Source organism: Medicago sativa, chromosome 7 (genome assembly GCF_051527215.1).
Source record: "Medicago sativa cultivar Bolivia chromosome 7, Bolivia_mono, whole genome shotgun sequence".
Classification (NCBI taxonomy): Eukaryota; Viridiplantae; Streptophyta; class Magnoliopsida; order Fabales; family Fabaceae; genus Medicago; species Medicago sativa.
In genome coordinates this window covers 13,056,785-13,068,550 of record NC_140755.1, presented here as the reverse complement: position 1 = coordinate 13,068,550, position 11,766 = coordinate 13,056,785, and the positions used below count along the sequence as shown (strand labels likewise).

Genomic DNA, 11,766 nt, shown 5'->3' with positions numbered 1-11,766 from the left:
TAGTACTGGATACATTAAAAATTTACAACATAAATTACATACGAATGAATATTTATACAACAAATTGCGTTCGTACATAAATCACATAAACAGCTCATCCATACATTTATAATTACATCCTTAAAGTCCAAAGCATCCTGCAGCGACACGAACGCGCTCTTGCTGAAACATCCATCTGACTTCAAACTTGCATAGCATCCTGCTTATCTGAAACAAATAAGGATTGGGATGAGACATAAGGTCTCAGTGAGTTCCCCTAAATCCTAGGCTATAGGCAACCTCAAGGGGAAACCTACGGTCACCACGTGTCTACATTACAACCTGGCGGTTGATTATACGTGTGTGGGCACTCGCATACCTAGACGGTCGTGCATACTAGGGCCGTCATAGTCTTATCTTACTTGTTATAGGCTTCTCATCTATACATGTCATGGAGGTTGAGGGAACCTAGACCGCATTGCCAAGTGTACGCTTTACGCAACAAGGTCTAAACATAGAATAGCATAACATATTCATGACATGATTCTAAACCGGATGATTAGGAAAACCTAAGGTCGTCATGGGCATAGCTTTCTTTACTCGTTCTATACATATCTTGATCTTGTTCTTAAACATAATCATGCATAGAAACCTAATCATAACATACATGTCGTACATAAGTTCATTATGTTAGCGTTGAACAAACATTATTATCTGAGTTCATTTTATGGATAGTCCCGGGTGGAGTAACCCTGAGATCAATCCCATACATGACCGATGTACGTACATCGGACTCCCTCGGTGTCATGTGGGTCCCTTGCGGCTTGAACCGTTCCCCTTAGGTCGAGAACCTCTTGTATCCCCCTGACGTGGATATCAAGAGACACGAGCACCTACATCTTGTTTACTCAGTGACATGCGGGTCCCATACGGCTTGAATCGTTCTCATTACGAGAACCCCTTGTATCCCCCTGGCGTGGATAGCAAGAGACATGTCACCTACACTTATTAATCATAGTCTTGTCGTTCGTATAGGTTAAACCTAATCATGCATACATGTTTACCTCGGAACCTTGTTCGATCCGATTAGCGGTAAATATCATTCTAGGTCATGCTTGTACTTTCTTATTCATGGTGGAGAGATAGACTATCCTATCCACAACTTAACATAGTTGCTAAATCATCTAACTCATGTGCGAAGTGATTATCATTCGCGTCTTATCAATCTAGGATTTCTTGCTAACTTGCTATTTCTCGACTGCTATGTCGAGGCTCTAGTTTTTCCCTTACTTAGTGCTTACTACCCGAATAAATCGGCTTAAACTCTCTTGTGCCTTCCTTGATGTAGATGTTAAGATTTCCATGATTCTTGATTCGATGGTTGCTTGATGTTATGCGCATTGATTAGATGTTGTTTTGGGGTTACAAAGTTATAAAACGTTGAAAGAAAAGCTTCAGAACGCACCACGGACCCTAGAATGGACCAACAGGCCAAAGCATGCTGGCCCATCCAGAAGGCCACGCTATTAGCGCAGCTTGGGCGTAGCCCTTGCTGAAAATTTTTGCTATTAGCGTATATTTCGCTAATAGCGTGGTTCTTCGGGTCTGTGGTACAAATTTTGCTATTTTTGACCCAAAACTCATCCTAATGGCTCCTGCAATGCACCAAAACATCCAGCAACATATATATACATTATAAAACATCTTTCATAGCAATATTAACATGTACAAGACAAGATCAAGACAAGGGTATAAAAATCATATTTTTCCTAATCTTAACATAAATCATGCTTGGCTTGCAAATTAAACACATAATTCCAATGGTGGGTTCTATCTAAGAACTCACCTGCTATATGAAGCATCTAATAAGCTTAAATTCATCTTGATCAAGCTTTAACCCTAACTTCCACTTCATTCTTGATCCACCAAAACCACTTCTTCTTGTTGTGTCTTGTCCCTAAAGCTTCCACAATCCTTGTTGGTTACCACTTGTTGATTCTTGGAACAGTTTGAGTGGATTGGGAGAGAAGGAGGGGGCGAATAACTAGAGAGAATGGGGAGAGAAATGTTTTCTCAAAACCTAGAGAGAGAAAGGAAATGGGAAAATGAGTATTTGGTGCCCAAACATGCTTATATACTCCCTTGTGCGAGATTACTTAAATGGCCTTCGTCTCAGTCGTGTTTACCTGACACTGATGCATAAGTCCTTGCTCAACTGATATTGCTTACTTTTAGTATCCTCCATACTTAACATTTTCGTTATACTGGTTTTCCTTGAATCTTAATCCTCTGATACTTTTAACAGATGAAATTTCCATTAGCTGACGAGCGGGATGTTACATTCTACCCCCCTTAAAAAAAATTCGTCCTCGAAATTTAGAGATCACTTACCAATCATCATAACAAAATCTTAACATCTTTGGTCTAAACCATACATATTTTTAATCATACATTATCAAGAAGTTCTTCGTATAATTTTCTCATCTTGTTACTTAATCCACATACAATTAAACATAGCTTTCTTGATCTTAATATCACTCAACTTAGAGTTATCTTAGTATGTCATGATTTGGAGCTTACCTTGCTACATATAAACTTATTATCTTGATCTCGGATCTTACCCGATTAACATAAACCATTTCATAACGTTACCTTATCATAATCATGAACACTCAGGATTTGCCTTTTAACTGGAATCCTACGGAAACCAGGTTTGCCCTGCAGTGCTTATTTGTAACTTTAAAACATCTTTTCATGCATTCTTAATCTTATCGGGTAGCCATATAATTCATATATCAGTTTACTTATTATACCTTGAGACACATGTCTCTTACTTTCATTACTCATAAAGACGATTCCACGAATCACTTATCTCTTTCCGAGTCTTAGGAAATCTTTCGATCACATTGCAATCTTATTGCATCTTATCACCCGTACTAAAGGGGTAACTCATATTGCTTGATATGGAAAAGTGAAATCAACTAGCCACTTCACCTGACAATCTAATAACCAACGTTGCGGTTCACATGCTCTTGAAACTTTCTAATACATCCACTTGCACATACATCGTATACTCTTAACACATTTCCGTGTATCCTACATGATATTAACTTCATACGCACATTGTCGTCTCCATAACATGTACATACTTCCAAGTGCCATCTCTTGTTAAATGATAACGATACGTGTCTAAAATCTTTCTTGAAGAAATTTTTCATAAACTTTGGTATTTGGGTTTTTGGAACGAATATATATATATATATATATATATATATATATATATATATATATATATATATACATAACTAAAAAAAAATATTTTATCATTTCCAAAACTGAATTTGTAAAAGCACCACAGAGCCACCGGACGAGTTTCTATATTTTGAAAAAGATTTTACAACTCGCCCAAAACTTGTCCACAACAAGTTGGTCCTGAAGTTTGTACGTCTTAAGTGAGTTTACTTACGACGTATCTTATCAGTTTCGAAAATGTATAATTCCATAAGTTTAAATAAAAACATCGTTCCCAAGTTCCATAATACCAATCTTAACTTTTTAAAGTTTTAAAATCATGACTTAACATGTCTTAACAAGTATCGTTTTCTCTCAACAAGTGTTGCATACGAGAGCATGATTCTCATTGCACAAACTCGAGAGTTGCATCTTCTTTCATGATAACATACTTAACTTCGAAGATAAATTCTTCCCTTACTCAACCGATATACATACTTGCCATACCGCTTGCATATCCATAGGAAATCCTTGAACCTCTTGCATTAACTTGTTCCTCTTCTTTGGAACACTAAACTTGATTCTCCACATTAACTCATTCGATTATCGGTTGAGCGTTAATACCCTTTCCGGAAACCGGTCATCGTTCTTGATGCTTTGATTCTTTACTTGAGTCACAAAATGTAACCTTCTGAACCTTACATACTTCCCATTATCATCTTTTGTGCATCCTGACCAATTCATATAAGGCAATTCTTGTCATTTTCATCTTACTTAAGTGATGGCACATACTTAAAACTTTTACCTTGGCCAATGTTATCTATATAATCATCCATGCTTACTTATCACATCAAGAACTCCTCACTTGTTTTATGATGCTTCTGCTAAACTTGCCTTACTAACCAAACATTCTTCACGAAGCTTCATACATACTAAAACTCCCATGTTTCGTGTTTAACGATTAACTTCCATGGCGCTACTCTGATTCCCACCGGTTGGCTTAAACTAATACTCTAACTCGTTAGAGCAATTGAGTCTTCAATTCATGCTTACCACTTGAATACCTACTTCTTGAACTATTCTCAAGATCTCCCATGTTGTAAACATCGTCACAGCCTGGTAAGAACAAAACTCGTGATAACTTATCTTATTCTCATAATACTTGACTTGGGGGTGAACCTTATGTTCTTGCTGGTTGTATTTACCACACATATCATATTTGAACTTGTTTTCGTGTAAACTCAAAATCCTTTAACCAACCCATTTAACACTTGAACATGACTTTCTTAAATATTTTACTCCTAGTACCTTCGCATTCTCGCGGACTATATTTTGCTTAATCATACCAATGCTTGCTCATTAATTTTTCTTTTAAAGAAAATTTCATAAACTAGCGCACGGGTCATTGACGTTGATGATTTTCTACTTTATAAATATATTGAGTCTAGGCCCCGGCCGTTGCTCTAAAATCATAGAACGAGTTGATAACACATACGTGCCATCAAACCTAGACTCTAATAAGTCTAGCCCGCCCTACGAGTGTCGAAGCAACCCGGTTCCTAGAAAACCTCGTGAATTTTCAAAATGTCAACTTCAATCACCCATACGCGTAAATCTTTCTAAAATTATTTAAACTTTATAATCCAACATCATATCGAGCCCTAACATGTCCGTTAGGCAAAACATAGATTCGAGAGATACGCCATAATTCCATGTAATCCGAGAACCTTGTGATTTCTTACAACTTCGCACCGTTTTAACTTCTTACTTCATAACTCATGCATAAACATCGGTGACTTTCCTTCTAAATGTTGGAACTTCTATACTCTTGATCTTGAACATTAACTTCCAAAACTACCTTAAACCGGATTGATTCCGTTAATACTTGTCCATGCATTTTCTTCCTTAGAAATCATAGGGTGTGATGTGCATTCGATACTTGATGTTCTAGAGGGTGTTTGTTACATAAAAGATTGTGAAAACAACCCCCAATAGCTACTAAAGCCCTAGAGACAAAATGACAGTTTTTTTTTTGAAAAACTAAAAATTTTCGCTCCAGGTTCGCTATTAGCGAAATCCTCTGGAGTAATTTCGCTATTAGCAAAATTTTTGCTATTGGCGTGTTTTCTTCAACTCAGTTTTCTAAAAATCATATTTTACATAAAATCTCTTTTCCTCAAGTAATCTAATGCACATCATTCATTCCGATCATCATAAAAAAAAATTTCATAACTGTTGCACGGCAAGCATTAACACCAATCAATTCAATTCTTGGCACTTTAGAAACTAATGTCTTGTTCATCATATCACTTAATCATAAAACTCCCACATAAAACTGTGACTTCGTCCGCTAATAACGGCTTAACTTATTTCTCTGCCAACTCATTCTCTGTTAGAACCTTATTCTCACTAAACATATAAATCTTTACCTTCCGTTCTCATATCTCAAATCCCTGAGAGCTTACTAATTCCATCAACACATGTCGACTTGTCCTTAACTTTTAGCCTTATACTTACGTTCCAGAACACCATTCCATTCTAGCAACGACTCTTACTGAAGCTTCATATCATACTTAGATATGTCCAAATTCTTCACTTACGGGTATACAAAATATCATTAACTTGCGTTCGTACATAAATCACATAAACAGCTCATCCATACATTTATAATTACATCCTTAAAGTCCAAAGAATCCTGCAGCGACACGAACGCGCTCTTGCTGAAACATCCATCCGACTTCAAACTTGCATAGCATCCTGCTTATCTGAAACAAATAAGGATTGGGATGAGACATAAGGTCTCAGTGAGTTCCCCTAAATCCTAGGTTATAGGCAACCTCAAGGGGAAACCTACGGTCACCACGTGTCTACATTACAACCTGACGGTTGATTATACGTGTGTGGGGACTTGCATACCTAGACGGTCGTGCATACTAGGGCCGTCATAGTCTTATCTTACTTGTTATAGGCTTCTCATCTATACATGTCATGGCGGTTGAGGGAACCTAGACCGCATTGCCAAGTGTACGCTTTACGCAACAAGGCCTAAACATAGAATAACATAACATATTCATGACATGATTCTAAACCGGACGATTAGGGAAACCTAAGGTCGTCACGGGCATAGCTTTCTTTACTCGTTCTATACATATCTTGCTCTTGTTCTTAAACATAATCATGCATAGAAACCTAATCATAACATGCATGTCGTACATAAGTTCATTATGTTAGCGTTGAACAAACATTATTATCTGAGTTCATTTTACGGATAGTCCCGGGTGGAGTAACCCCGAGATCAATCCCATACATGACCGATGTACGTACATCGGACTCCCTCGATGTCGTGCGGGTCCCTTGCGGCTTGAACCGTTCCCCTTAGGTCGAGAACCTCTTGTATCCCCCTGACGTGGATATCAAGAGACACGAGCACCTACATCTTGTTTACTCAGTGACATGCGGGTCCCTTACGACTTGAATCGTTCTCATTACGAGAACCCCTTGTATCCCCCTGGCGTGGATAGCAAGAGACATGTCACCTACACTTATTAATCATAGTCTTGTCGTTCGTATAGGTTAAACCTAATCATGCATACATGTTTACCTCGGAACCTTGTTCGATCCGATTAGCGGTAAATATCATTCTAGGTCATGCTTGTACTATCTTATTCATGGTGGAGAGATAGACTATCCTATCCACAACTTAACATACTTGCTAAATCATCTAACTCATGTGCGAAGTGATTATCATTCGCGTCTTATCAATCTAGGATTTCTTGCTAACTTGCTATTTCTCGACTGCTATGTCGAGGCTCTAGTTTTTCCCTTACTTAGTGCTTACTACCCGAATAAATCGGCATAAACTCTCTTGTGCCTTCCTTGATGTACATGTTAAGATTTCCATGATTCTTGATTCGATGGTTGCTTGATGTTATGCGCATTGATTAGATGTTGTTTTGGGGTTACAAAGTTATAAAACGTTGAAAGAAAAGCTTCAGAACGCACCACGGACCCTAGAATGGACCAACAGGCCAAAGCATGCTGGCCCATCCAGAAGGCCACGCTATTAGCGCAGCTGGGGCGTAGCCCTTGCTGAAGAATTTCGCTATTAGCGTATATTTCGCTAATAGCGTGGTTCTTCGGGTCTGTGGTACAAATTTTGCTATTTTTGACCCAAAACTCATCCTAATGGTTCCTGCAATGCACCAAAACATCCAGCAACATATATATACATTATAAAACATCTTTCATGGCAATATTAACATGTACAAGACAAGATCAAGGCAAAGGGTATAAAAATCATATTTTTCCTAATCTTAACATAAATCATGCTTGGCTTGCAAATTAAACACATAATTCCAATGGTGGGTTCTATCTAAGAACTCACCTGATATATGTAGCATCTAATAAGCTTAAATTCATCTTGATCAAGCTTTAACCCTAACTTCCACTTCATTCTTGATCCACCAAAACCACTTCTTCTTGTTGTCTCTTGTCCCTAAAGCTTCCACAATCCTTGTTGGTTACCACTTGTTGATTCTTGGAAGAGTTTGAGTGGATTGGGAGAGAAGGAGGGGGCGCATAACTAGAGAGAAGGGGGAGAGAAATGTTTTCTCAAAACCTAGAGAGATAAAGGAAATGGGAAAATGAGTATTTGGTGCCCAAACATGCTTATATACTCCCTTGTGCGAGATTACTTAAATGCCCTTCGTCTCAGTCGTGTTTACGTGACACTGATACATAAGTCCTTGCTTAACTGATATTGCTTACTTTTAGTATCCTCCATACTTAACATTTTCGTTATACTGGTTTTCCTTGAATCTTAATCCTCTGATACTTTTAACAGATGAAATTTCCATTAGCTGACGAGCGGGATGTTACAGACGGGAATTATTTTTAAGTCTGAAAATTATGATTTTTAACGATGAATTTTCACAGTGATAACTACCGGTTTCATCTCAAAAGAATGAAAACTGTATCTTCTGTAGAAAATTCAGAAGTTAATTATTGATTTTCAAAAAATGCAATTATAAACTTGTATACAAGCACGCGAAAGCGGGCGTCTGTGAGTTTAAAATACTGTTCCCGCTATGTGAAAGCAAACGGAACCTTTAAATTAAATTTCTACTAAAAATAACTTTTCACGCAAAAAAAAAGATTGTTTTTCAAACGGAATTTTGAAGTGTAATGCATACCCGCGAAAGCGGTCGAATAGATTACAAAGTTGAAATTCATGTCATACACGCGAAAGCGGAGCGGCCTCTTTAATTTAATCCTTTTAATATTTTTCAGTTATAATAATAAAATATAACTTAACAAGTATACATGGTCCCCTTCAAAAAAAAAAAGTATAGATGGTCGACGCGAATTATATTTCTGTATCTCGTCATTAAAATAATTAAAAACAAGTTAATTTCCTAATTTCGCAATCAAACTAATTAGCACCGCCTTAGATAAACAATGTGACATCTTTTATACTTGCGGGATTAAACACCTTTTATACTAAAACCAATATTTCCCACGCACTTGCGGACCTATCCACTACTACAAAAATGAGCTTATATAGCGCTTTTTTTTTGGCTTTAGGTAGCGCTTTTGAAGCGCTATTGTAAATGGCGCTGGTAAAGGTAATATAGCGCTTTTTTTTCTGTATAAAGCGCTACCTATAGCAGGGTTTATATAGCGCTTTATGTCAAAAAGTGCTAGCAAAGGTTCTCCTTATATAGCGCTTTCAAAAATAAACGCCATCTAAGACAAGTTTAAAAACAGCGTTTTTGTTTTAAAAGCGCTATGCAACAATAGGTTTAGATAACGCTTTATAAAGGAAAAAAAGCGCTAGGAAAAGCATTTATTTTATTTTATTTTTGTCAAAAAAAAAAATCCTTTCCAGATAGTGTTTTTTTTATTAATTTAAAGTAAAATATATATATATATATATATATATATATAAATATATATATATATATATATATATAAAGTCTTAAATTTAAAGGGAAATGTATATAATTTAGGCACATTATAATTGAGACTATTATTTATCAAATAAAACATAACCATATCATAAAAAATGTATGTATATATAGCATAAAAGTCAGAAATGTATAGCCTCTAATATGGTAACATGGATATCTCTAAGAGTTACAACTAATTAGTTGACATAAAGATCAATATCTTCTATGGTATCATGCAGTCTTCATCTATCTTCTTGGTCTTCTCAACATTTTTATCCAAAACAAGCACGCAAATCATCATTCATTTCCAAATTTCGTTCACTCTCCTCCACCTGAATATATACCAGAAAACGCCATTAAGCAATAACGCTATATTATATTAGAGATAAATTCAAAGTACTACTGATCATGAGTAAAAATTAAAGCAAGATTATAAATTAAAACAACTACCACTTCTAGCAAATATATTTAGAAACATTAAACTCACCTTATTATATAAAAAAAAAAAAAAAAAAAACATATAACTTTTAGGCTGATCATGAACCGACACCATTCTTCTTAGATTTCTATTAGTATATCTTTTGAGTATGTCACACACTTGAAACCATCAATGTACTGTATATATTATAACATTAAAAATAACCATGTTACTTAATAAACTTTATTATACATAGATATTATACTTTAATATAAAAAAAACATACCAACTTTGGAATCTCATTTAGTTTTGAAATGAGAATATCTTTCATAAACCTCATCACAAAGTACCCGCAATCTATACCATTTTCTTGACGAGGACACTACAAAAAATAAAATAATAAGTAATTGTATAAGTTAGTTTATTTGGTATGCCATGTAGAAGTCACGATGGATGATTATGGAATTGATTAGTAGGTTATACAAAAGGCATATGCATAGTGTATATCATATTATCACATCATTCAATTAGTTTATTAGAAAATAATTCTAGTCACACACAAAAGTGTTATTGTTTATATATATAAAAAAAAAAATTGAACCAAAAGAAAAATTATTCATCTTACTGGTTGTGTAGAGTTTAATTAAACCCAAAATCTTTAATAAACAATTGTCAAATTTAAGTAATTATTCATCAAACAAAAATTTTGAATTTTCGATTGTCAAATTCATCCTAATCACTAACAGTGCAGTCTTGAATTTAGTTTGAACCTTGAAAACCTAAAATATCCAGATGAAAATTTGAAAAAATTAAAGAATATTTGAGTTAAATTGAGGTAAGGAAAGAATGAAGATGGTACCTGAGATGAAGAATTGAGTATTGAAAAAGCTGTAACCAGTCGACGGCAGCGACGATATGATGCACTGCAATTAAGAGTGAGATAGAGGTGGTTGTTCTGGAATGAATCGAAAGAGACGGTTATGGTTTTGGAATAGATCGAAGGAAGCGAGTGATGGTGATGAATGAATTGATAGATATAGGTGGTTGGTGATGAATGAATCGATAGAGGGGGTGGTTTTGGACTGAATTGCCTGCACACGATCTAATGAAAGTTTTGAGTAAAGTAGTTTTGGGTTATGTTATTAATTGCTTTAAAAAATACGTTTAATGAAAATTATGTTATATTTTTTATTTTATCTTTAGGATGCATTAAAATAGGGATTTCCATTAAAATTGGTATTCTTTGTTACTTTTGAGTATATAACAAAAAGAAGTTACGCTTTGTTGTTAGTGTATAAAGCGTTTTTTTTGTGTAACAAAAAAAAGCATTTTTTTTTACAAATATAAATAAAAAAAAAACGCAAACTTCATGAAAATTATGTTATAGTTTTTATTTTATCTTTAGGATGCATTAAAATAGGGATTTCCATTAAAATTGGGATTCTTTGTTACTTTTGAGTATATAACAAAAAGAAGTTAAGCTTTGTTGTTAGTGTATAAAGCGTTTTTTTTTTCAAATATAAATAAAAAAACAAAAAACGCAACCTGCAAAGTAGGATTTATGGAAAAGTAGGATTTAGTGGGACCAGGACATTTGATTTGTTTTTTTTTAGTTTGGATTTGTTTTTTGGGAAAAAGTTTAGATTTGTTTTTTTTGAAAAGTTTAGATTTAGTTTGTTATATATAATATATATAAGAAAGGTTTGTTATATATATGATAAAAGAATTAAAAAAGGTATGTACCAAAAAAAATTTTAAAAAATTGATTTGTTTTTTTTTAGTTTGGATTTGTTTTTTGGGAAAAAGTTTAGATTTGTTTTTTTTTTGAAAAGTTTAGATTTAGTTTGTTATATATAATATATATAACATGATAAAAGAATTAAAAAAGGTTTGTACCAAAAATTTTTTTAAAAAAAGGTTTGCTTTGTTACTGCAATCCATTTTCATTTTTTATTTGAAAGATGCAATCCATTTTTCATAAAAATTCAAAAAATATTTGAAATATGCTATGCAGGGGATCGAACAGGGGACCTGTTAGTTAATGTACATTAAATCAGTTAATAAAATGGCGCTTTTTTTAACCTATAAGCGCTATCTTTCTCAAGCATACAATAGCGCTTTTTTTAACTTATACGCGCTATTTAAGGTTGATTTGTATATAGCGTTTTTCATAAAAAGTGCCATATACGA

General features: G+C 34.6%; 1 long non-coding RNA gene across 2 annotated transcripts; it reads right to left on the bottom strand.

The window, feature by feature from the left end:
* Window positions 1-9,265: 9,265 nt before the first annotated feature.
* On the bottom strand, window positions 9,266-11,394 carry LOC146904370 (uncharacterized). 2 transcript variants are annotated; one of them, XR_015018969.1, is made up of 3 exons: window positions 10,436-11,394; window positions 9,863-9,958; window positions 9,266-9,773 (listed from the first exon to the last, which is right to left on the bottom strand). It is a non-coding gene; the product is annotated as an uncharacterized LOC146904370 (long non-coding RNA). The 2 variants fall into 2 exon arrangements; XR_015018968.1 differs by having other exon boundaries at window positions 9,266-9,490.
* Between the last annotated feature and the right edge of the window lie 372 nt (window positions 11,395-11,766).